General features: G+C 46.0%; 1 protein-coding gene across 3 annotated transcripts in view; it reads right to left on the bottom strand.

Annotated features, from left to right (window-relative positions):
• Tshz2 (teashirt zinc finger homeobox 2) overlaps positions 1-23,461 on the bottom strand; it is a 451,637-nt gene that overhangs the window by 421,538 nt on the left and 6,638 nt on the right. The window lies entirely within an intron of this gene.

Raw genomic sequence — 23,461 nt, 5'->3', positions numbered from 1 at the left:
AAATAAGATTGTTTATTAACCTTAAAATTACGGGTATGTGTATGAGCATGTGTGTATATGCATGCAAGTGCAGGGACCCATAGAGGCCAGGAGAGGGCATAAGATTTCCTAGAGTTGGAATTTCAGACAGTCATAACTCGATTATGTGGTGCTGGGAACCAAACTCGGGTCCTCTTTAAGAGCAGTAAATGATTTTCTACTGAGCAGTCTTTCCAGTCCTGAAAATCATTCTTGCCTATGGATCATATAAATATAGTCACAGACGTGAATTTGGCCCTGGGCATGATTGACACAGCAGATGTTTATGTGAACCCTCGCTGACATTGCCGGAAGAAAATCCCCAATAGGAAATAAGGCTCGCCTCCCAGTGAGACTTTGAAGATGGACTAGTGTACTGCATGGAGTATTTACCACACTTGGTGGAGACAAGGAATGAGCAACTGTGGTTTGCAATGCTCCCTCCCATCTTTGCCCTGAGTGGTGGGGGTGGGGGTGGGCATGGGCTGGGGCTGACTGACTTGGCACAGGAGGCATATAACAAATGAGAAACAATGGTACTACTGCGATGCCTAGACTAGGGCATCTCTGCTTTTAGACTTACCAGACTCAACTTTGAGGTTATTGTTGAAAATATACAGAATGCCTAGAATCCCAGCACCTGGGAGGCTGAGGCAGGAACCTATTTCAAGGTCATCTTGGGTTATGTAGTAAGTCCTAGACAAGGTTAAACTATTCACCAATACCCTGACTGAAAATTAATCAGTGAATTAACTAATAAATAAATAGATAGGCAAGCAGGCCAAAGCAAGCAAACTGAGCTCTACTTCTCAGAAATACATTTAAAATTTTTATTTTTTTGTATTTTTAATTATATCTATGATATGCGTCGGCATGTGGGTATGAGCACACAAGTGAAGGTGTCTGTGGTGGCCAGAGGCACTGGATTCTCCCAGAGAGCTAAAGTTCCAGGGAGTTGTGAGCTGTCGGATGTGGGTGTTGGAGACTGAGTTCAGGTCCTTTTGAAGGGCGATTCTCACCATTTGCTACTGAGCCATCATCCCAGCCCTTCTCAGGAAACCCGATTCAAAGCTCACTCGAGGAAGAAGTTGAGCATGTATGTGCAGGGGCATATGTGTACATATGGATGTGTGTACATGAGTATGTCTTATACTAATGTGTGGGCACGCATACATATGTGTGTAATGATTCCAACCACAGACCTGTGGCTAGAGAGAGTGCATACTATGAGAGTAAGGTGAGGGATTCCCACCTGTCGGTGGACCACTCTCCCTATTTGAGTGAAATTCTCAGACCATCATCCTGGCTCCTGACTGCCTTGTGAATGACAGACTCTACCTGTCACTGGAAGCAGCTCCTTCAGGATGCCCAGGAGCCAGTCTCTGTGCTACATGGTACACACAGAGGAGAGGGCAAAGCCTTACACTGTTATCATTGCCCCTTGTTCATCGTTGTCCCTTTCTTATTGCCAATATTCCCTTCGCATACCTTTACCCTGGGCCACTGTCACTGTACGACACTTTGACTCCACTTCTGCCCCCCAAGAGCATGTGCTGAATCTTACTTGCTGGGGTTCCAACATCTCAAAGAGTGCTCAGTGCCTGGTAAGCGTGTTTAGTACAGAGTTGTGCTCACTGGGGAACAGAGCTCACGGTGCCATTGGAAGGCCAAGTCCATGGCCAATCTAAGGCAGAGCCCAAGGTCACGACCCTCCTTGTCCTGGAAGTAGCAGTTCAGAGTGGCATGTCCTCTTCAGCCTTTCCCTGTTCCTTGCTGTTTGGCCTGAAATTGTTGCTATGAACCTCAGTGTATTCATTCATAAAATCCATAAAACACTGCAAGGATGGAATGACATGAACTTCATTGGGTGGGGTATTCTTCCTAAGCAGAAGCTGTGTTGATTTTCTTTGGGACCTGGAGTTGAAGAAACAGAAAATGTCTGAGCATTCCCAAAGTGGGAAGCCAAGTAGACTACAGTCTGCTGACATGCATCTGTTTCCTGGACAACTGTGTACCAAGCTTCTGCCTTGTGTGGGACACTATGCCTGGACCTTGGGAAGTTGAGTAAGAAGCCAGACGTAGCCCCGGCCCTCACGGAGCTTACTGCATGGAGCTGAGGGTAGATGGGAATCCGCAAGGCTGAGAGTCATAGTCTTAACCCTGGGAAAAACAGCACCTCGAAGCCCATGGCATCCTCACACCTGTGTTGGGGAGAGCTGTGGATTTGACATGCAGTCCAAGGAGCCAAGACCTGACCTATGCGAGACTGATGACTTGAGAACATGGTGGCCAAGCGTGGAGGGAGGGCAGAATGACACAGGGTGCAGGCCAAGACACAGAGGCTGGCTCTCTACCAATCCCAGTGTTCCCACCGGACACCTGAATGATGTGTTAAACTGCAGATTCGGGTTCAATAGATCTGGATGGGTCTGAAGTCATGTCTGATAAGCTCCCAGGGGCACTGAGCCCAGTAGACCATGGCCCAAGCTTGGGGAAAAACAGTTGTAGGCTCTCTCTCTCTCTGCTAGAAGGATGGAGTGGGGTGTTAGATAAGAGGTTTTCTTAAGATCCTTCTGCACTGTACGAACTCATTTTGCAGTTATCTTGTACCAGTGTACCCTCCCTGGAGCTGGGGACTTCTCTGCCAACCACTAAGATTCAGTAGAAGTTGCTGCCCTGTCTTAGTGGCCTAATTCTATCTGATATTAGCTTAAAGAGACAGCTCACAACTCCCTGGAACTTTAGCTCTCTGGGAGAATCCAGTGCCTCTGGCCACCACAGATACCTTCACTTGTGTGCACATACCCACATACCGACGCATATCATAGATATAATTAAAAATACAAAAAAATAAAAATTTTAAATGTATTTCTGAGAAGTGGAGCTCAGTTTGCTTCCTTTGCCCAATAGAAACTCTGTGAAGCCATTGGTTCCCTCACATACTTATTTTTATAAAGCTTTTTGCATGTCTGTGTTATTTATTTATATTATCACGTGTACACATGTGTACATGCCACAGTGCACATGTGGAGAGAAGAACTTTGGGAAGCCGGTTCTCCCTTTCTTGGGGATCAAACTTAGGTGGTCAGGCTTGGTAGCAAGTGCCTTTACCTGCGGAGCCTTTTCACTGGTTCTCATGCATTTATTTTTTAAATGAGGCTAAGTTCACCCCCCCCACACACACACATGCACACACACACACACACACACACACACACACACACACACACACACACACACATTGAGGTGCAATATTAGCCACACACATGATTGTCATGATACCTAACAAACATGAATTCATGCCCAGTTCAATCCACAAAGGACGATGCAGAGACTAACTTGCTTGTGCTGAGAGGCCAAGCCTTGGCAGTAGGTGAAAAATCCCAGCCTTGCCAGCCCACGAGGTAAGTTTGAGCATTTTTAGAGGTGGCCTGTAAGAAGCTAAAGAACAGGGCTGTGCTGAGGTGATGGAGAAAGGTCAGCATGGTTCCCTCACAGTGACAGAACGGAAGACAGAACAGGAAGGCAGCCTTGAGCCCTCACTGCACCCAAGGGTCAACCGATGACTTTCTAAGACCACCTGGGTGACAAAGATGGGCTCAAGAGACACTGCCCTTGTAAGCAATCCCAGCTGCTCTTGACAAATGTCCCGACACAGAGGTTATACACCACCCTGTGCTTATAGTTCAATTACTCACCTCTGCAGCATTAAATCAAAGGTGGTTCCTGTTCAGCGTAATTACCATTTCCGGTAGCTGCTGCCAGCAATGGCTGCCACAGAACATTATGTATGTGTAGGACTAAATCAGTAGCAGGCAGGGGCCTAAGCTTGCATGCATGCATACTGTAGGCATGGTGTCCCATGCACATGTGGTCAACCCCTTGCCTTCCCCAGCGGCCTCTAAATGCCCCGAGGCAGGAGAATCAGCTGCACTCAAAGGCACTGCACACTTAGATGCACAATCCATTCCCCTGTGCCAGTCTTTCCACGGGAAGGCAAATGGCCATCCAACCAGTGTTTCCCTCACAACCCCAAACTGAACAAGAGAAACGGCCCGCACCCCACCCAGCTCTCCCCATCACTTTCCTCACCCCAGGAAGCAGGAAGGGGCACCACCCCATCAGCTGACTGACAGTCCTTTTTCTCCCTGTCAACCTTGCCACACTCTTCACTCCTGGCATACGAAACGCTTTTAACCCAGGCACATCTTTATCATTTCAGGTTTGTCAATCCCCAGTTTGCTTAGTTAATAAATAAATCAAAATCTGAAAGGAAACTGGGAAAGAGCTTTTGACCCTGAAAAAGAAGGGGCAATGACCAGCTGACCCTAAAATGTGGTTCTTTGACCATGGTGGCTTATTTTGGCACACACATTTCACCCCAATTCCATTGAAGTAAAAAATATACTTGCATGTGTGGGACTAGAGCTTGAACCTGGAGCTTCATGCACTCTAGGCAAGCATTCTGTCACTGAGCTGCTTCCAGCCCTCTTCTTTTTCTTTTGAGACAGGATTTCACTAATTTTTTTCCCAGGCTAAATAGAACTCTGAAGCCCAAATCGGCTTCACCTTTGAAACCCTCCTGCCTCAGCCTCCTGAGAAGCTGGGCTTATGGGCCTGTACCACAAGGCTCCAACACCACTAATCCTTTATAGAAGCTTGTTTATTATGCTCCCAAACAAACCTCACCGCCAACACCCCAGGTAGCACAAATCTTAAACAGTCTTATTAATAAAATCAAACCTGAGGCCAGTTATTGGGATGAACACTGGAAGAGCAGAGAGACAGAACAAGCCACAACTAACCTCACCTGGCCAACTTCTCAGCTGGTCTTGTTTCCTCAGACTGGAAGCTTCTGTGTCCTCATCCCATTGGCTCTCAGCTGAACTGCTGCTCGAAAGCCTGTAGCTTAACCAGGTAAAGGTTAACCAGACAAAACGCTTCTAGTTTCTGGTCCTCACGCCTTATATATCTTTCTGCTTTCTACCACCACTCCCTGGGATTAAAGGCTCGCTTTCTGAGATTAAAGGCGTGAGTCACCATGCTTGGCTGTATCCTTGAGCAGATGGATTTCTGCCTCTGGAATGCTAGGATTAAAGGCGTGTGCTACCACTGCCTATCCTCATGTTTAATATTGTGGCTGTTCTGTCTCTGACCCCAGATAAGTTTATTAGCGTGCACAATATTTTGGGGAACACAATACCACTACAACCCCATGTTAGCATTTACTGAGCGTTTATTCTGCACCAAGCTGCACTCCACACAGGAGAGATATGGTAGGCATTAACCTTATGCTGAGCTCATGTCATAGTAGAGATGGTTTAAAGGTAAGAAATCAGTACTGGGTGAGAGAGATGGCTCAGCAGTTGAGAGAGCTTGCTGCTCTTCAAGAAGACCCAAGTTCGGTTCCCAGCAGCCAAACTGAGGTTACTCCCAACCACCTTAACTGCTGTTCTGGCAGATCCACCTCCTTCTGGCCTCTGAGGACACCCACATGTATGACACACATTCTCTCTCTCTCTCTCTCTCTCTCTCTCTCTCTCTCTCTCTCTCTCTCTCTCTCACACACACACACACACACACACACACACACACCGTTTTTCAAACATCTTTAACAACAGAAATTAGTGTTTCAAAGAAAATTACCTGTCTAAGGTTAAGACCTGGATTTGAACCTCAGTTTTCCATGTTTAAAGTTCCTGGAGAAAAACCCCAAGGTCAGGTGACACAATGCTCTCCTTGACCTTGGCTGGTCTAACGTCCCTTCTCACCGTTTTTACTAAAACACCTTGATTTTATTTTTGTAGATGAGCATCCGCCACTCTTGCCTCTTACACTCCTGGATGCAGGCATTCAAAAGGCTAACCTAGCAGAGTGGCAACTGTTTCACATTGGCCAGTGGAAGCTCCAGAACATTCGCTAAGGTCCTCGGAGGGATACTGCTAGACCAAGTGGATGAAGTGTAGAGACTTTGACATAGAGGGAAGAAAATCAGCATCCAGAAGAAACACCTGTGCCAGCTCATCCCTGGGCCTCTCGATCCTTACTTGCTGAAGCTGGGGCTCAACTAAGCCTGTGATAATAGATCACTGGCTGCAGCAGATTCATCAAAATGAAAAGTATGGCTTCTGAAGATGCTGAAGTCACACACAAAGTGTGGCTTTGGAGCCACACGTACCTAGATTTCAATTCTGGCTCCACCTTATACTCACCATGTGAAAAACGTGACCCAACAGCTCTGTGCCCAAGATTTCTTTCTATGGGAAATAAGGATAGTATGCTCATCTCCTCAACTGAGAGGAAAGCTGAATGAAGTCAGAGGCACAGAGAGCATCTAGGATAGGCCTGGCCAAGGGAGTCCTTGCAGAGAAGGACTTGGGACTGATTGGCTTCAGGCAAGGAAGACACAGAAAAAGCACCTTGATGGCATTGAGAGTGCAATGAGCTCTGAGAATGGCTTGGATAGCAGCCATGGGCAAACCAGGGACCTTTCCAGCACTCAGCTGCTCACCGGAGTTCTCCAGGGTCCATTGTCAAGGACAGAACAGAACCTCAGAGAAGGTTCCTTGGAAGAAAAACCAGGGATCCAAAGCCAATGGAAATAGGAGCAGCCGTCCATGGTAAGAGTTGGATGGAAATCAATAATTAGACCCAGAAAAAAACCATACAAATAAATTCAGATTTCTTGTGAGCCATGAATCATCGACCTATCCATCATCCATTCATCCACCCATCCACCCATCTATCATCTATCTATCTATCATAACCCATCAATCCATCATCCATTCACCCATTCATCACTCATCCATGCATCCATTATCCATCCACCCATCTACCTATCATTGTACAAGCCCTTGCAAGGTGCCTGGCTTTTTTTCTATGTGCTCCAGTGCCACAGTCTGAAATCGAGGTTTGGGAATTTTTATCCCTTATAGTCTTGGCACATAGCAAGAGTCCTGCAAACAACAGGAAGCACAGACCCTCTGTTGGCAGAATAAAAGAATGACTCTAGAATTAAACCTGCTGTCTTAGGGGACCTCATCACCCAGGAATCCATGGCTGCATCCTTTCTTCTTTCCCACCTGCAGCTTCCATGTCTCGTTTCCTTTCTGCTTTGAATGGGGTCCTCACCCTGGAATATTTGCATTCAGGACCTGCTTTTTACTAGTTTCGAACTCAAGCTCTCGAACTGCCATCTTGCATTTGTGCTTCTGGGAGTCGAGGGCCTTTTATTTCTCCCATGTTCTCCCTCACAGAAAACTAAAACATCTCAATCCGCAAATGGTTCTGAGTCTATGATGTGCCTCAGCTGCTGTCTTCCTGACTGAGGAACCTGCAGACCATCCTTCCCCTTGTTTTCATTAAAACTTGTTTTTCTAATAAAGAAAAAGTTATAATTTCCCATTGCTACTGTTTTATCTTGTGGAGACAAAGACACCCCAACAATTTTTTCTCACGTCACTCTCTCTACTACAGGCTTAAAGTATGTGCATGAAATTTCAACTGCCGGCCTGAAGAGATGGCTCAGTGGGTAAGTGTGCTTGCTCTGAAGGGAACAGGACGTGAGTGCAAATCCCTAGCACTCAAGGAAAAGCCTGGCATGGACCAGAATTGATGAATGGAGACACGCAGATCATGGCCAGGCGACTCAGCCACGCTGCTGAGGGCTCTAGGTTCAGGGAGAGAACCTGCCTTAAAGTCTAAGGTGAAGGGCATGCGATGGAGACATGCGACATCTTCCTCTGGTCTCCAAATGTGCTAACGCCCTCACGCATGTGTGCACCACACATACGCAAGTCTAAAAAAATTCAAATTGCAGCCAAAGCATTCATGATTGTCTTATTTTCTGGAGTGCAGCAATGGACTTTAACATCAAACCAAAATGCAGGTGCCTTTTGTCGGGTGGGGACTCTAGGACTGAGGTCCAAAGGGCTGAAGAATCACAACAGCGTCTTTAGAAAAGGAAGAAAGGACTAAACAAAAAACTCAATCGCACACTGTTAGAGGTTGGAAAACATCTCTGTGTTCTGCTCCTGGTCAGCCCACAGGAAATGTAAGAATACCCTATATTTTAATTAGTGCATAAAACACTGTCTAGAATGTTATGCTACCCCGGGGAATGCACAGAGCAGGGAACACTTACAAACTCCAGGTCACTCTCCCCATTACATCACTGTGAAAAAAAATAAATTTATGAGGCTACATTCTATGGACATTATATATTGGAACCGTTAGCCTATTCCCAAATGAGAATGTCAGCTCACACAACAGGCTCCCAGAGAGAAATTTCTCAACTCCTTCTATTCTGGATGTTTTTACAGTAAATGCCAGGAAAAGTAATCAAAAAAAGAAGTGAAGGCTTATCCTTTATTGATAATGAAATGAAGAGAGAGAGAGAGAGAGAGAGAGAGAGAGAGAGAGAGAGAGAGAGAGAGAGAGAGAGAGAGAGACTGTGTTGCGTTCTTCTCCGGAGATGATAATATAGAGGTTATTTTGTGGGTCTTGCCTGTGATTTATTTGATGTATTCCTCATCTAAGTGATTGGAAACACAGATGTTGATGCTGTAACTTTGCTTCCAGTAAATAATTCCTCAAAGGACTCACATTTGTTTAACCTTACTCACAGGATGATAAACCTGATTAAACATTTATGGGCGCAGCAACAATTCTGTTGGTTTATGTGCTTGGCAAGTTGGAAAAACTCATTCGCCAACTTTTCCACCTTCCATTCACCTCTCCTGAAGGAAAAAAAAAGCCATCTGACATCTTTGGGGGGAAATTCCTGCCCCTGGGTGATGGAGACTTCCCCCTTCCCTTCTTCATTTTTCCATCTGCAGCTGGCTGAAGTCTGACAGCATACAGAAGGGCTGACACACTGATCCTAAGATCAATAATTAAACCAAAGGGACAGCAGTGAGGGTGCTCCTGTGAGACTTGTGAGGTAGCATAAAAACCCCACTGGGGGAACACGTGCTTAGGATGGCTGGCCTGCTCCTGAGATAAGGGAACATTTGTGCAGCGTACACAGTCATCTGTCTGTCAACAGCATTCAGGAAGAACCTGCTCCCTTCAACCCGGTGGACATGATCAGGGAACAAAGACTCCAAATGAGATGAGTGCTCATTCATTCATTCATTCATGCTCCAGCTACAACCAGTGAAATGGTACCTAGCTTCTATGATCAGACTCCTGACATAATGCAGCACAGTGTAGGGAGGAAGATCAACAAGGAGACAGAAATCTGTGTGGAGGTCACTTTCTAGAACCCTCTGGCTCTTACGCATTTCCCACCCAGGCCTGGCTTCTCCGACAGAGGAGCATGTGTAGCTGCGGTTCTGTTTTCCTCTCACTGCCATTGCCTGGAGATGGGGTGTGTCTCCCAAGGGAGCTGTACTGCGACCATGGCTTCATGTTCATGGGGGATGTCCAGGCGAGCCCGGTTTTCATCAGTGACTTAGTGGCAATAGGATTTAAGACACCTGAAATCAATGTCTGGGCTCCACATGCGCTCACATGTGTGTATACTGGCACACGTGTATGTACAAACCCATATAAATGTACACACAAAAATACACCCCCATGAACACACCAATTAACTACCTAAATGAATGGCCACATAAAATAAAGCACCCCCACAAAGACACACACACAAATCCCCGCCATATACCTTATCCAGCCATAAAGACATCACAACACACCTAATACATACACATGTAGACTTCATGCTTACAATAAAACAGACCACAGCATGCACACACACACACACTCGCAGAAAATATAACCAGCAGTCCAACTCATAACGTGGGAAGCAGTGGCTGACACCCAGGCCATGTGCACTAATGCACATACACAGAAGCATCTAGAGCCGTACAAGTCTTCTCAGCTTGGGGCCTATGCTATTTCCTTCCCTTTTTCTGTTACTTCGTGTGTGTGTGTGTGTGTGCCCACATGCCATGGAACACATGTGCAGGTCAGAGGATAACTTGTGGGAGTTAGCTGTCTCCTTTTTTCCAAGTCCTTGGCATCAAACTCAGGTCGGTTTGTTGGCAAGCACCTTTAACCAATGAACCCTGTTGCCAGCCTTCGTATTTCCGTGTATGTACTACTGCAGGGTGTCATGGAGCCAGGCTGGCCTCCAAGCCACCTGAGAATGACCTTGAACTCTCGAGTGTCCTGCCACTACCTCTTGAGCTGAGACTGCAGGGATGAACCACCTACCACACATGGCTCCCATTTCTGTCCTAATCCTGGGCCTGGTTTGTACGCCCTAACCTCACTTTGCCTGAAGTTTGGCCACTTCAGATGTTAAATTACAACATGCTCTCTATTATGTGCTCATAACATGAACACAGCCCAGAGTTCCCATCTCCACCCATTCAGGAAGAATTGGTACCTCAGGAGCAGCTGGGGAAGCTATGAGCTCAATGGCTTCAGACCAGCTCACAAAAACCCTGAAAACAAGCCGTTTCTTTTATGGTATCAGTTTCTTCTTTGGCTTGTCTCCGCGCCCCTGCCCCACCTCAAGACGGCTATTAACATTTTTCTGGATGAACGTGGGATTTGAGCAATTACTGGCTGACTCACTTCTTACTGGATTATTTTTTCCTGTTCAGGGTCTTGTCATGTAGCCCAGGTTGGCCATGTTATGTAGCTCAGGTTGACCTTATGTTTACAATATTGACTGGGATTTTGATAATGGTGTGTTTGGGGTCAAGTTCATTTGCTTCAAGTAGAATTCAGCAAGCGCCTACTGGGTGCAAAGGAGCCTGCTGACGTTTTGGCTGGAGGGCTATGCCCATCTCTGTGACAGGAGGAGGAAACAAGCAAAGTACAAAATAGTAGATGTTTCAATAACATTTATTTTTCTCATCTGATTCCCTTGCTAAATTGGGTAAAAATTCTCACAGCTCTTTTTCTCTACATAAATTACTTATGTGACAATTATAAAAAACTTCCAAGAATATTCAATAAAAGATTGTGTATGCAAGTGAAAAATATAAAACATGCTAAGTATCTATTTACAGAGGAGCTGATAAATTAATAAAATGTACATTCTTATGATGGATCACAGTAAGATCTACAGACAGGAATAAATTCTCTCTCTCTCTCTCTCTCTCTCTCTCTCTCTCTCTCTCTCTCTCTTTCTTGTCACTTACATATTTGGATAGAGCCCCAAAGATAGAGTTAAAACATTTGCAAAATTGTGTATGAAACTCTTCACACTAAAAATTTTAAACACACACACACACACACACACACACACACACACACACACACACACACACACACACACACCAATGCTCCCAGCTGGCTACATACACATATAAATAAAACGATAAATAATGAAAAATATCCATACCAAATTCTTAAAGGTTCCTGTCTCTGGGGAGAGGGAAGAACTGTACTTGCTGGAGGCTTGTTAGGCATCAGATGTCTCTACTTAGTGGCAGAGTCACAGGAACTCAAGTTTGGTGCTCAAAGAGAATTCAGTTTCATTAGAATTTCCATTCCTTTGTATCTGATATTAACTGAACAGGGAAATTATCTCATCTCATTTTTTGTATCATTTGTTTGCTTGGTTGTTTATTTGAGACAGGGTCTCATACTGTTGCTCAGGCTAGCCTGGAGCTTGTTATGTAGCCCAGCCTGGCTCCCATGGCTTAGTAATCTTCCTGTCCAAGTCTCCAAACTGGAATTTCAAGTGAGTCACCCTGCCTGGCATCATCTTACTGGGGAGAATTCTTTCTCTATTGTATTCCGTCTAGTGGATGATTGCTACTCCATACTGGTGTAGAGAGTTAGTGTTAAGGGCATTAAAACAGGCTGATGAGTTGTGCCTACTTTCTCTTCAGAATAACCCCCAAATCCGATGGCTGGATGCCTTGCCAAACTGAAACTATTACAATGGTTTGTTTTCAAATGCCACCCAAGAAAAATTCAAATAAATTGTAAAAAAAAAAAAAAAGAAAGAAAAATCCACAGAAACCTTTCTCTTGAACAATAACTAAAACCAATTGCTGAGTTTTCAAAAGAGAGACCCTACCAGTAGTTCTGCTCTGAGCAGTATTCTCCCTCTGAGCTAGGACCCCTGGTTATGACATTGATTTCCCCCCCCCCCCATTAGTCCAAGTGTTTGTTTAAACTGCACCTCCAATTAAATACTTACAAGTAAGAGACGATCTTTCACTGGACTGGTCATAAATACTGAGGAGCTTGGAATTGGGTTTGTGGAGGGTGGCTTATCAATTGTAAATTAATAACAGGGCTGCATCGTTGCATGGGGTCCATGTCTTTTCATGGCCAGGATGAGCCACGGAGCCTGCCAGAGATTCACGAGGAACAGCTGAGCAGTGCCACACTTGGGATACTTTGGAGACTCTGTAGGTGGGGGCTAACAACCCTCTGTGAGACACCCAGATGGACCGGTTCTTGGAGTTTTCCACTTTTGTTCTAATTATATAGCAGTATACTGACAAAATTCATTATAGAAACTGGAAGGTATTTTCTTTTCTATTGTGTGCATGTGTATGTGTGCGTATGCATGTGTACAGGGGTGCAGATGTGTGGATGCAGGTGAGTGTGCATGTGTACAGGGGTGCAAGTGTGTGGATGCAGGTGAGTGTGCATGTGTACAGGGGTGCTAGTGTGTGGACGCAGGTGAATGTGCATGTGTACAGGGGTGCAGATGTGTGGATGCAGGTGAGTGTGCATGTGTACAGGGGTGCAAGTGTGTGGATGCAGGTGAGTGTGCATGTGTACAGGGGTGCTAGTGTGTGGACGCAGGTGAGTGTGCATGTGTACAGGGGTGCAAGTGTGTGGATGCAGGTGAGTGTGCATGTGTACAGGGGTGCAGGTGTGTGGATGCAGGTGAGTGTGCATGTGTACAGGGGTGCAGATGTGTGGATGCAGGTGAGTGTGCATGTGTACAGGGGTGCAAGTGTGTGGATGCAGGTGAGTGTGTATGTGTGCAGAGGTGCAAGTGTGTGCCTTGAGACACGGCCTCTTGCTGGAACTTGGGGACTGCTAACGGGGCAGGCTCTCTCCACCTCACCACACTGGGGGGACAAGTGTCCATTACTATGCCTGGCTTTTTAAGTGGCTGCCAGGGATTGAACTCGGGCCTTTATGAGTGTGACCAGCACTTCAACCACTGGGCTCTCCTTTCAGAATCCAGAGTGGGTTTTAAATCCCTTTAAAACGTTTCGTAATTGTTACAGCTGTGCTCGATGTTGGCTGTTTAGAAAACGTGATATTTCATCAGTTTTCTTCAAAAGGAATTCACGTTTAACTCAAGGAAAACAATAAATTTTGGTTCACGCCATTGATCACCATTTATGTGCTCGGACCATGAATGTTTACAAGTTTTTGCAGTTGAGCCGGGTCTGAGCACCTGAGCTCTCACAAGCAAGGGGCTAGCCTGTCTGCAAGCTCAGTGGTCTTGGGGAAGCTGTGTGTAACTGCAACGGTTGACTGCCATATCTACTCCACGGGCTGGCATGCCAGCAGCATCCATGCTTACAAGGCTGCGCTGAAGGTCTACATGTGAGTCACCTGTATGTCGTCAGCACTCAGTGAGTTAGGAAGTTCTTTTCATGTAGACATCAGGGAACGACAGCCCCCGTGACGATGACAAATACACCAGTGTCAGGTTCGTCACAATCACATCACAATCTCTGTCACTTCCACTACTGGCTGTTAGACATCATCACTTATAATTAGATATTATGTGTAATAACGTAAAAGGGACTTAGAAGTCCACTTGCTGGGAAGGATGACGGAGAAACGGCAGTGGTTCAAGGAGGGATAATTGAAGAAAGCATGAGGAAATACATAAACAGCAACAAGAAAGTTGCCTCAGAATTTCAGAAAATGAAAGAAGTGGGGGCATGAGCAGATGTCTTTTCTGGTTTCGTGTTTGCATGTCCAGCAGATCCTAGCTGTCCAAGCCCTCTCTGTACACTAACAGAATGACTCGCCATTTCTCCTCCCTCCCTCTCCCCCAGCCTCTGTGTGTGTGTGGTGCTGAGGGTGGGCCCCAGGGTCTCATCCATGCTGGATCAGCCCCCACCATTGAGCTATACCTCAGCAATTAGTTTCACTTGCTAACTAAGTTGTTCTCTGGGTACTGATGTTAGGTCCTGTGGCCAGGCAAACAAACCACATAAATGGATGCATTCCCCTGTTAAAGTAGACTGGCCACTGACATTTTTTTTTGGGGGGGGGCGCACATTGAGACAGGACTTCTTTGTGTAGCCTTGGCTGTCCTAAAACTTGCTCAGTAGACCAGACTGGCCTTGAACTCACAGAGATCTGCCTGCTTCTGCCTCCCAAGTGCTGGGATTAAAGGCATGCGCCACCAGCGCCCAGTGGCCACTGACATTTCTGAAAACATAATTGATATAGCATAGGGAGGGTAAGGGGAAGACAACAATGCTGAGGGTGACTACCACTACTACAGCACACACACACACACACACACACACACACACACACACACACACACACACACACAGGAGGCAAAAGAGGGTAATAACATTTATATATGTATACACTTACATATTACATTTTATTATAGAGCATAACAATCATATATTTACGTATTATATATTCATATATACCTGAAATTATATATATATATATATATATATTATCTAGAGTGGTCATGTATTATATATACATATACATATCCCATATCCTGTAATCCAAAGCTGTAGTGGATGTGTTCCATGTAGACTTCTAGACCAGGGGCTTCCTCCCATCCCTTGCCATCAGAATCCCCAGATTCTAAATCCTCAGACTCACCTGGAAGTCTGAAAATCTGTATTTTTACCGGGTCTCTATGTGAAGACCACTTCCAAGAAAGGCTGAGAACCTTGCTCTATTCCAGATGCCAGACCTTCCGTATTTTCAAAACTTCCTGTAAGAGCCAAGACATTCTCAAATTTCCTTCTGATATCCTGGGAGGGGAGGAGGTTCCTTCCGGTTTCCAAAGTGTTTTGAAGTTTTAATGAAGGCCTCCCTCTGGCAGCCTCTGGACCTGGTTGTGACTTGGCAATCTTTCCTCACAGCTGGTTCCATTGAGCCCCTTGCTCTGGCCACATCCTGACGCTGATGGTCTTCTCACATATCAACCTACCAATGCAGATTTCTTTTCATGCTTCCTTGAAATGATACCCTTTTTAACTTAAATAATTCCACTTCAAAACAAGATAGTTGTGTCATTTACCGGCCACACTCAATGCAAATTGGTAACATTTGTCATCGATTGGTGGCCACTGGATATTGAAAACCTCAGATTATAATGTCATGTTTTCCATTGTGAGCTGTTTCTTGATAAATCTGGGGTCTACTCTTTCTGATAAACATGGAGGGGAGAGGCACTAAAGACGGGAGAATATCAAAGTGGGTCTTTCTTCTAGATGTGATGGGAAGTTGAGGGATCTTTGAGAGGGGGACACTATCACCACTGTGTTACTTAGTGACCTTAAAACCATCTCCAATGGTGTGCCACCCCAAGGCAGGACTACAGTGGGCTAAATCATAGTCAACAATGGGTTTGCTTCCTTCGTCATTGTTCTAGTTTTTTCTCCATTGCTCTGATAAAAGCAGTTTGAAGGGATAGGGGCTTATTTGGCTTCTAATTCTAGGCCAAAGCGTCTACTACTGCAGGGGAGTTACAGCAACAAGAGCATGAGACAGCTAGTCAAACCATGTCCTCAGTAAAAAGCAGAGATGAACAAATGCTGCCTGCTTGCTTGTTTCCATCTAGCTTTTCCCTGTCATATATAGGTTAGGATCCCTGCCTAGGGGATGGTGCCACCCACAATGGGCTGGGTCTTCCTATATCAGCAGTCAAGACAATCCCTCACAGACAAGCCCACACACTAACCTGATTGAGACAATTCCTCAATTGAGGCTGCCTTAGCAGGTGATATTTGTAGCAAGTTGACATTTAAAACTAACATCACACCGATAGCTGTGGACTTACCTGACCCTGACCAACTTGTGGGAAGGATCCAGCCATGGGAAACTTCCAATGGTATGGCAACTGTTTGAGCTAGCGGTCTATAACCTTTTTCCTTCACACCTTTATTTCCCAGCTTTCACTTCTAATAACAAAGTCAAGAGTATTCACTTTTCAAACAAAAGATATTGGGGACCACCTGTGTGTTGTGTCCTATGCACACAAAAGCAACAGGACATAATGTCTACCCATTACAAGTTCAGAATCACTGCAGTGGTTTGAATTCTTTAACATTTATTGAGTGTTTACTTTGTGCAAGGTACTGTTCCAAGTGCCTTGTTGATATTACTGCTTTACTTCTCCCAACAATCCCAAGGGGTGGCTTTACTACCCTTGTTCTGCCAATAAAGAACTCAGGACACGGGTCAGACCATTACCTTGTTAATGTTATGACTCAAATTTATTGACCACTATGTACCGGGCGCTGTGTTAAGCATATGATCTGATTAATCTCAATTAATGCTCATAAAATCCCAATGAGATGAATCATTTTATTCGGTCTGTGTTGCTAATGAGGAAACTAAACTCTGGGAAACAAAGGTGCCTGGAGCCATACAGCTGAGATGCGGCCACAGTGGGAAATGGAGCCCATGCCAGACTGACTCCATGATCTGTCTGTGCCCCAGCACCCCACTCTCTGACAGGGGAGAAGCAGACAGAGGAGGATGCAATTCCAGGACCTTGGGAAGCATGCTTGGAGAAGGGTGGTGCCTTTCCCTGCACAGTCAATTCTAGAAGAAATGCTCCAAACGTTTTGTCTTCACTCCTATAGTCTTGTTGACGTTAGGAACTACAAAATGGCCATTTTCAGTACAACCCTCATAAGGAAAGAGGAGAGAAACAAAAGAGACTCCAGGAACACATTAATAAAATAAAAACAATCTATTTGGCACAAACAGCGTGTGGTATGGACCCCTCTTTGACTCGCCCCTCCCCACCTGTGGTCCTGCTTTCTTCCTTTGGATCAATCTCCGTCTCCTTCACCGCTCATCTGGTCCAAGACACCAAAAGCTTTTGACCCAATGGATGATGCAGGGGGCTCCCTGGTGCTCAGCCTGCTGCTCATCCTGGTGCTCAGCGAACAGCAAGCAAGTAGAATGACTCACAGGTTTCAGATCTAACCTTTTCCTCTTTTCCTCTACCCTTCAAGGGCTGCATCTCAGGAGGGACGTAGGCTCCTCACTGAAGCTCTGCAGTCTGTCTGCCCCCCACCCTGGCTTCCTGGCTCTTCCTCTTGTTCCCAGAAAGCTCCTGGCCCCGAACTTAGTGCTGTGCCTGACACCATCTCCCCCATCCAGGTTCATTTATCCAATGGCTGTTTCAATCCAGCCCTAGTGACAGGGGCACTTTTGTGCCGGGAGTCATTTCCTGACATCTCATTCAAAATGGCTCACCCTGCCCTCATCACGTTCAACTCCTCACCTTCTCTTCATTTTCTTCGCTGAAAACTCCACTGCTCCACATCATAGGGTAGGTGGCCCACCTAATCCCTTACCATCCTCACACCAAATGTAAGCTCCAAGAAGCCAGGCCCCTTGCCAGTTTGCTTTGAAGTTCCAGAACCTTCCACAGCACCTAATACAGAGCAATCATAGTTGCTAAGTAAGGTCTAAGGCAGGAAGCAAACACCTCTGTGTTCTCCAAGCCCTGGGTCTCTTTGCCTTTAGATAGGCTGGGAGACTTTCCTTCTCCTCTCACACCCCTGGAGGTGGCGATCAGAAAGGGGAGACCAGGAAACAGCCTGTAGCCTTCTCCCACTAGCTTAACTACCCTAAACATTGCAGCTGGACCCTGGGGGGAGGCGGGGAGTAACAGCTCCCTGGTGGAGGATGGGCAAGGCTGACAGGTCCTAGGGAGCTGGGACTGTCTGGGGCTGGGCCAGCAAGGCACCTAGAGAGCAGGTGTGTAGATGCTGAACCTCAGGGGTCAGGAGTGAGGCTCCTCCACCCCATCCCCACCAATCACCTGTCCTCCGCACTCTATCCCTGATCCAGCTTAACTAGGGGGTCTAGAAATCTCCACATGAGCAAGCACCCTTACCATACAGGTATTCAGTGTTAATACCCAGGGCCACTACAGCTTCTCCACAGTGGGCAAGAGGAGCCATGGTGAACAAAATACGTGTTTGTTATGAAAAGCAGTTGCTCATCATTAACACTTCCCAAATTGATACAGTAACAAGTTACAGCTGGGACAGAGGTCAAAGTTGCACACCGCTAAAGTGGGTACGGCTTTCCGTACATTCAGTCCCTTTGTTCTTCAGTAGTGTTGTTTAGTTAGTGCCTAATTCAGCCACCTAGATTTCTCCCAGCATTCCTTCAAAAGGAGAAAGGGAGGGAGGAAAAGGAGGAAGAAGGAGAAAAGAAAGAAAGCTTGGGGAAGAGGGAGAAGTAAAAGAAGCGGAGGAAGAGGAAGAGAGGGACCCGGAAAACATGAAAGGAAGGAAGTGGAGAAGAAGAGGGTAAGGAAGAGGAGGAGGAAGAGGAGGAGGAGGAGGGTGGAGAGGTAGAGAAGGGAAGGAGGAGGGTTCATTTACCCAAGAAGATCTGTAAGCCCTGGACCTTCACCAAAAGAATTACCTGTATCACCTCATTTAACAGTCCCAGCTAATATGTGAAGTGAACGATATTTTTGTCTTCATTTGACAGAAGAAGCCGATGTGCAGCCTGGTAACAGAGCTTGCTTTCAAGCACACCATTGGCTGGGCCTGGCACAGGGCACCAGCTTTGGTTGCCCTGAACAGGTATCTTCCAACAGCCTCACCAATGCAATGGCTTGACCCATCCCCCACCCCAAGGTCTCTCTCCATAAAGGTCATAAAAGGCAGGCATGTGTATTTCTCCCCAGCAGCTCTTGCCACTCTAAGCACCATTCACCATCTTTGGGAGGCCAATGATACCTGGAAGGTGACGTCACCAACTCTGTGATACATACAGCCCAGTCTCATCACCTCCCTTCTCCGCTTGAAGCCTCCAACAGAATCCTGTCTCTCCTACAATTAAACTGGGAAGGCCACCTGTGACTTGCTACCGAATCAGCCGACTCTCCTGCCTCATTTCCTGTCAGTCTCCCTCATCCTTACCATGTAGACACCATGGCCTCCTACAAATTACACTCTTCATACATACATGTCCATGGCCTCAGGCCCATGGCACCTCTTCTGCCTGGGATGAATGTAAATTCCCACTCCGTGCCCAGCTATTCGACATCATATTGGATATTCATCGGTGTGTTCCCTACCTGGTTTCACTCTCAACAACATCTGTGTGAGGACAGGGAGTTTTCTGTCCCCAATGTTTTACCTTCTGCTACTGTTAGTGCTGAGAGTAACACATGATACTGGGTGTGTCGTCATTATTTGCTAAATGCATCAGGAGTGCATGTGTGCAGCATTACACACTGGAAAGAACGCTGAGACCCTCTGCATGTGTGACAGTGGTTGACCTGGAGATGCCATTTGGAGACACCACTAAAGACAGGCTTTTCTGGCAATGCTCTTGACTGCCCCTTCCCCATGCATAACCATCACCACAGGTGTAAGGGGCATGAGGAAGAGCCAAACATCTATTTTTGACACGTCACCATGGCCGGTCTAGTCAAGCTTCCACAGTAGATGAACTGTAGAGGCCTCAGAGGCACAGGGAGCTGGCTTTCCACTCCAGATCAGCCATGGCTTGATCTAGGCCCAGTAGGTCCCAGTCAGACAGGGAACAGGGACTGTCATGACTTCTGGTCCATGGGGCTTTGTAAGAAATGAGACGTTGCTCACGTCCCTCCCTTCCTCTAGAAGACATCACTTGGCCTCCCACAGGCTTGCCATTCCAATTCCTACTTGCATAACTTCGCTTTCACAACACAGATAGCATTGCAGAACACTTTTCTGCATGGAAACGACTTTTCATGAAAAATGATTTTCTCCTCTGTAAATGTATTTGTATGTTCTCCAATCCCCCTGAACTGGAGCAGGAATCTCCAGGGATGGGAAAGATCTTATTCACCCACTAGGTCCCAGCTGCTAGAACAAGGTCTGGCCCATAGTAGGAATTCAAAATCCAGCTGCTGTCTAAGGAAATGGAGGGTGATATATGAAGCACTCAGTACAGCACCTGGGGTACCGTACTCACTCCCAAGGTGGCAGATGACATCACTTCCGTAGTCACAGTTGAGCCCATAATAAATATTATTCCTCCTGAAATAATTTTTTCTTTTTGAACTGGTGCTGAGTTCTAAGTAGACCAGCTTGAGTGAGTGTGCCGCAGGCAAAGATCTACCCAGCTACTGAAGTTCTGTTTTTCCCTTTAAATTATTTATTATGTGTCTGTGTAGGGGTGTGTGCATGTGAGTGCAGGTGCCCTCAGGAGGCAGAGCTCTCAGATCCTCCATGAGTGGGGTTCCAGGCAGCTGTGAGCAACCTGGAAGCCAACTCTGGTGCTTGCTAAGGGCAATGAATACTCTAAACCCCTGAGCTATCTCTTTAGCCCCCAAACTTCTGTTTTTTAAGAGTGAAAAAGCACCCATGTCCCAGGGCTGGAGACAAGGTTCCACATTTACCAGAACACACTGCTCTAGCAGAGAACCCCAACTTCTGCTCCCAGCACCCACACTGGGTGACTTACAACTGCCTCTAACTCCAGCTCCAGGGAATGTGACACCCTCTTCCGGCCTCCTCTGGCACCAGGATTCCCTTGTGTGCACACCTATACCCTCCCTTACAGATGTATGCACATAACTAGATATAAAATCCTTTAGGAATGCCCATGCCTAATTTCTTGTGATCCCTAAGATCCTCGAGCCTCTGATAATCAGGAAATGTCTTCTCATCTTCCTTCGGCAGAATGTGACCTGGCCTGGCTATGTAGAATGACGAGACTATATTTCTTCAAATCAATTTGTGTCCAGTAGTTTCTGAGCACTTTCTCAGTCCATGTTTATATAATACTCTCAACAAATTTAGGACATAAGCAAATAACATGATTGTCCCATTTTATAGATTAGCAAGTAGAGGCAGAAATGAGAGCTGCCTGCTAAGTTAACCCCACCTACAAGAAACAGACCTGGAGATCTAAGCATGGATCGACACAGCAAAAAGCAACTTCCAGAACCTAGTCACCTCCTCCTTCTCCACCACTCCATCCAGATTTGAAAATCAAATCTCAAGAGGAACATGAGAGGATGCGCAAGGCGACGTACCCAACTTTCTAATAAAGGAAAATAGCCAGAGGCAACGCCGATGTAAAACACATGGAGAGCCTTTATTCTGCCATTTCTCCTCTACCAAGAGGCAATGCGAGCAGAATAGATTTAACTCTTCTCTACGGCATTGTCTTAGCCCAACAGCTATTCATATCTCCCTGGAGGGGAAGCGGGAAGACTCCTAAATACACAGAAAATTCCAAGGATCTGATAAATTGAAGTGATTTAAAGTAAGCCGCACGCAGTTTATACAGAAATATTTATCTGCTCTAGCTCTTGCTCACCGAACTCGTTTATTCCCTGTGGACATCCTTGACCCTCTGCCTCATTTGTGTGTCTCCCATGTCACCAGATTTCGTGGAGTCTTTCATGATACAGTGCAGCTCTGGGGGAAGCTTCTTGGAAATTCACTAGAAACAGATCGGCAGCTGCCAAGTCTCCTCTCTTTCCTTCTTAAATCTCCTCCTGCCTTCCCTAACTATTTTCCTGAGAAACAATAACTGCTTTCTCTCACCTTAATAGCGAAACTGTATAATCTCCATAGAAATGGCTTCGATGTGGCTGTAAGGAGACTCTTGGGTGGTTTGGGGGATTTACTCTATTCTGAAAGCACTTTACTATTTAGCTCGCTGGTCTTCGTTTTTGTACTAACGGAAATTGCAGGGTGTTTTCCTTTCATTTGTGTGTGTGTTTCTGGTTTCCAAGCCCACCCTGGTGTCTGGTAGCTTCATGGAGACACAGGGCCTTCCCTGTAGCTGAAATGGACACTGTGGCCACTCATTTAAATCAGTCTTTGCAGATAGATATAGGAGAGGTAGAAACCTGCTTAAAAAGCCTTCCCGCTTCAGAGCTCATCTTCTGCAAGGAGAGCTCGGTACCCTGCCATGATGTCCCGACAGTCCACTGAAGTTTTCCACCGCGAACCTTTGGCAGCTTCTCCGTGGCTGCGTTTGGTTTGCATGTCTACTCTTAGTTATCTGAGAGGGGACGTGCACTTGGATATCCTGATGTCTTTGTACATCCATATAGGAGTAAGAAGTTCTAGACTCTGATCCTGGTTCGGAGAGTCAATTATGGGGACACTGAATCTGTTTTTTTTTTTTTTTTTTGGGGGGGGGGGTCGTTGTTGCTCTGTTTTGTTTTTTAAATGAGACAGGTGAAAAGATAACTCTTAGTCACAAGCAGAATTCAAAGCAAATGCTTTCAAATCTGATGCAGGTAATTTTTTTTCCCCTGTGTAATTTCTCTGAGCTCATTAGTACTAAAACTTCCGCAGTGTGTATTTCCTTGTTACTCAGCAAAGAAAAACAGAACCGATAGATATCACTAACGGGCTTAGTAAGCCAGGCCTCTTGCATTTTGATTTCTAAAATTTCAAATAATTTTAGGAATGACTTTGGCACCTTGGAATATTTCAGGATACTCAGCCCCCACCCCCCACCCCATATAGAGAGTGTGGAAGATTGAGAGCGCCAACAGCTGGACATTCCAAACGGCCATGTTAATGATTTTCAGAGATATCTGCAGTATTTAGTCCTCTCAGCCTCGGATGGAGTTTGCTTTGGAAACAAACATGTCAGTGGCTCCCACCTGCAGCTCAGCATTCTGTCTCCTGTGTCTGACTGGTAAGGGTCCTTCAGACAAATGAGCGGTGGGGACAGAGCCGCATGCTAAAGGTGACCCTGATGAATGGTCAACTTCGAGGCAAGCCCTGTGTGTGCACGAGGGTGCTGTCTGATTTGCTCACAGAGCCCAGCAGCGGCCTGTCGGGCTCTGGAGGCTCTCATTTTCATCAACATTTCCTAACGGCTTGGTGGGTGAACTCGGAGATCCATTTTCAATGCTATACCTGCACCTGCACCCAAGAAACTCTCCACGATTAAAGAGTCAAAGGTGGGGGGTGGGGGTGGAAAGATAAAATTCTAAGTCTAGAAATAACAATGCTCTATGAAATAATCTTGTCAGTATACAGTGATTTGGTTTTTTCTCATAGTGCAAAATCCTGATCATCGAGTCAGCACTCCTAAGGGGGGGGGTGTGATTTTTTAAATGTGGGTAGAATGACTAAGGCCCTTCAGGGCTTGCCAAAGATCACCCGAAAACCTCTAACTTTAAACAGAATGTATGTAATGTAAAATAGTGGTTTTTTTTTTCCAGTTGTTACAAATTACTGAAAAAATAACTACACGATCCTCTCTGGGTGTGAGCAGAGGCTAAGGTGGAATT

Source organism: Peromyscus maniculatus, chromosome 4 (genome assembly GCF_049852395.1).
Source record: "Peromyscus maniculatus bairdii isolate BWxNUB_F1_BW_parent chromosome 4, HU_Pman_BW_mat_3.1, whole genome shotgun sequence".
NCBI lineage: Eukaryota > Metazoa > Chordata > Mammalia > Rodentia > Cricetidae > Peromyscus > Peromyscus maniculatus.
This window is presented reverse-complemented; position numbering and strand designations above follow the sequence as displayed.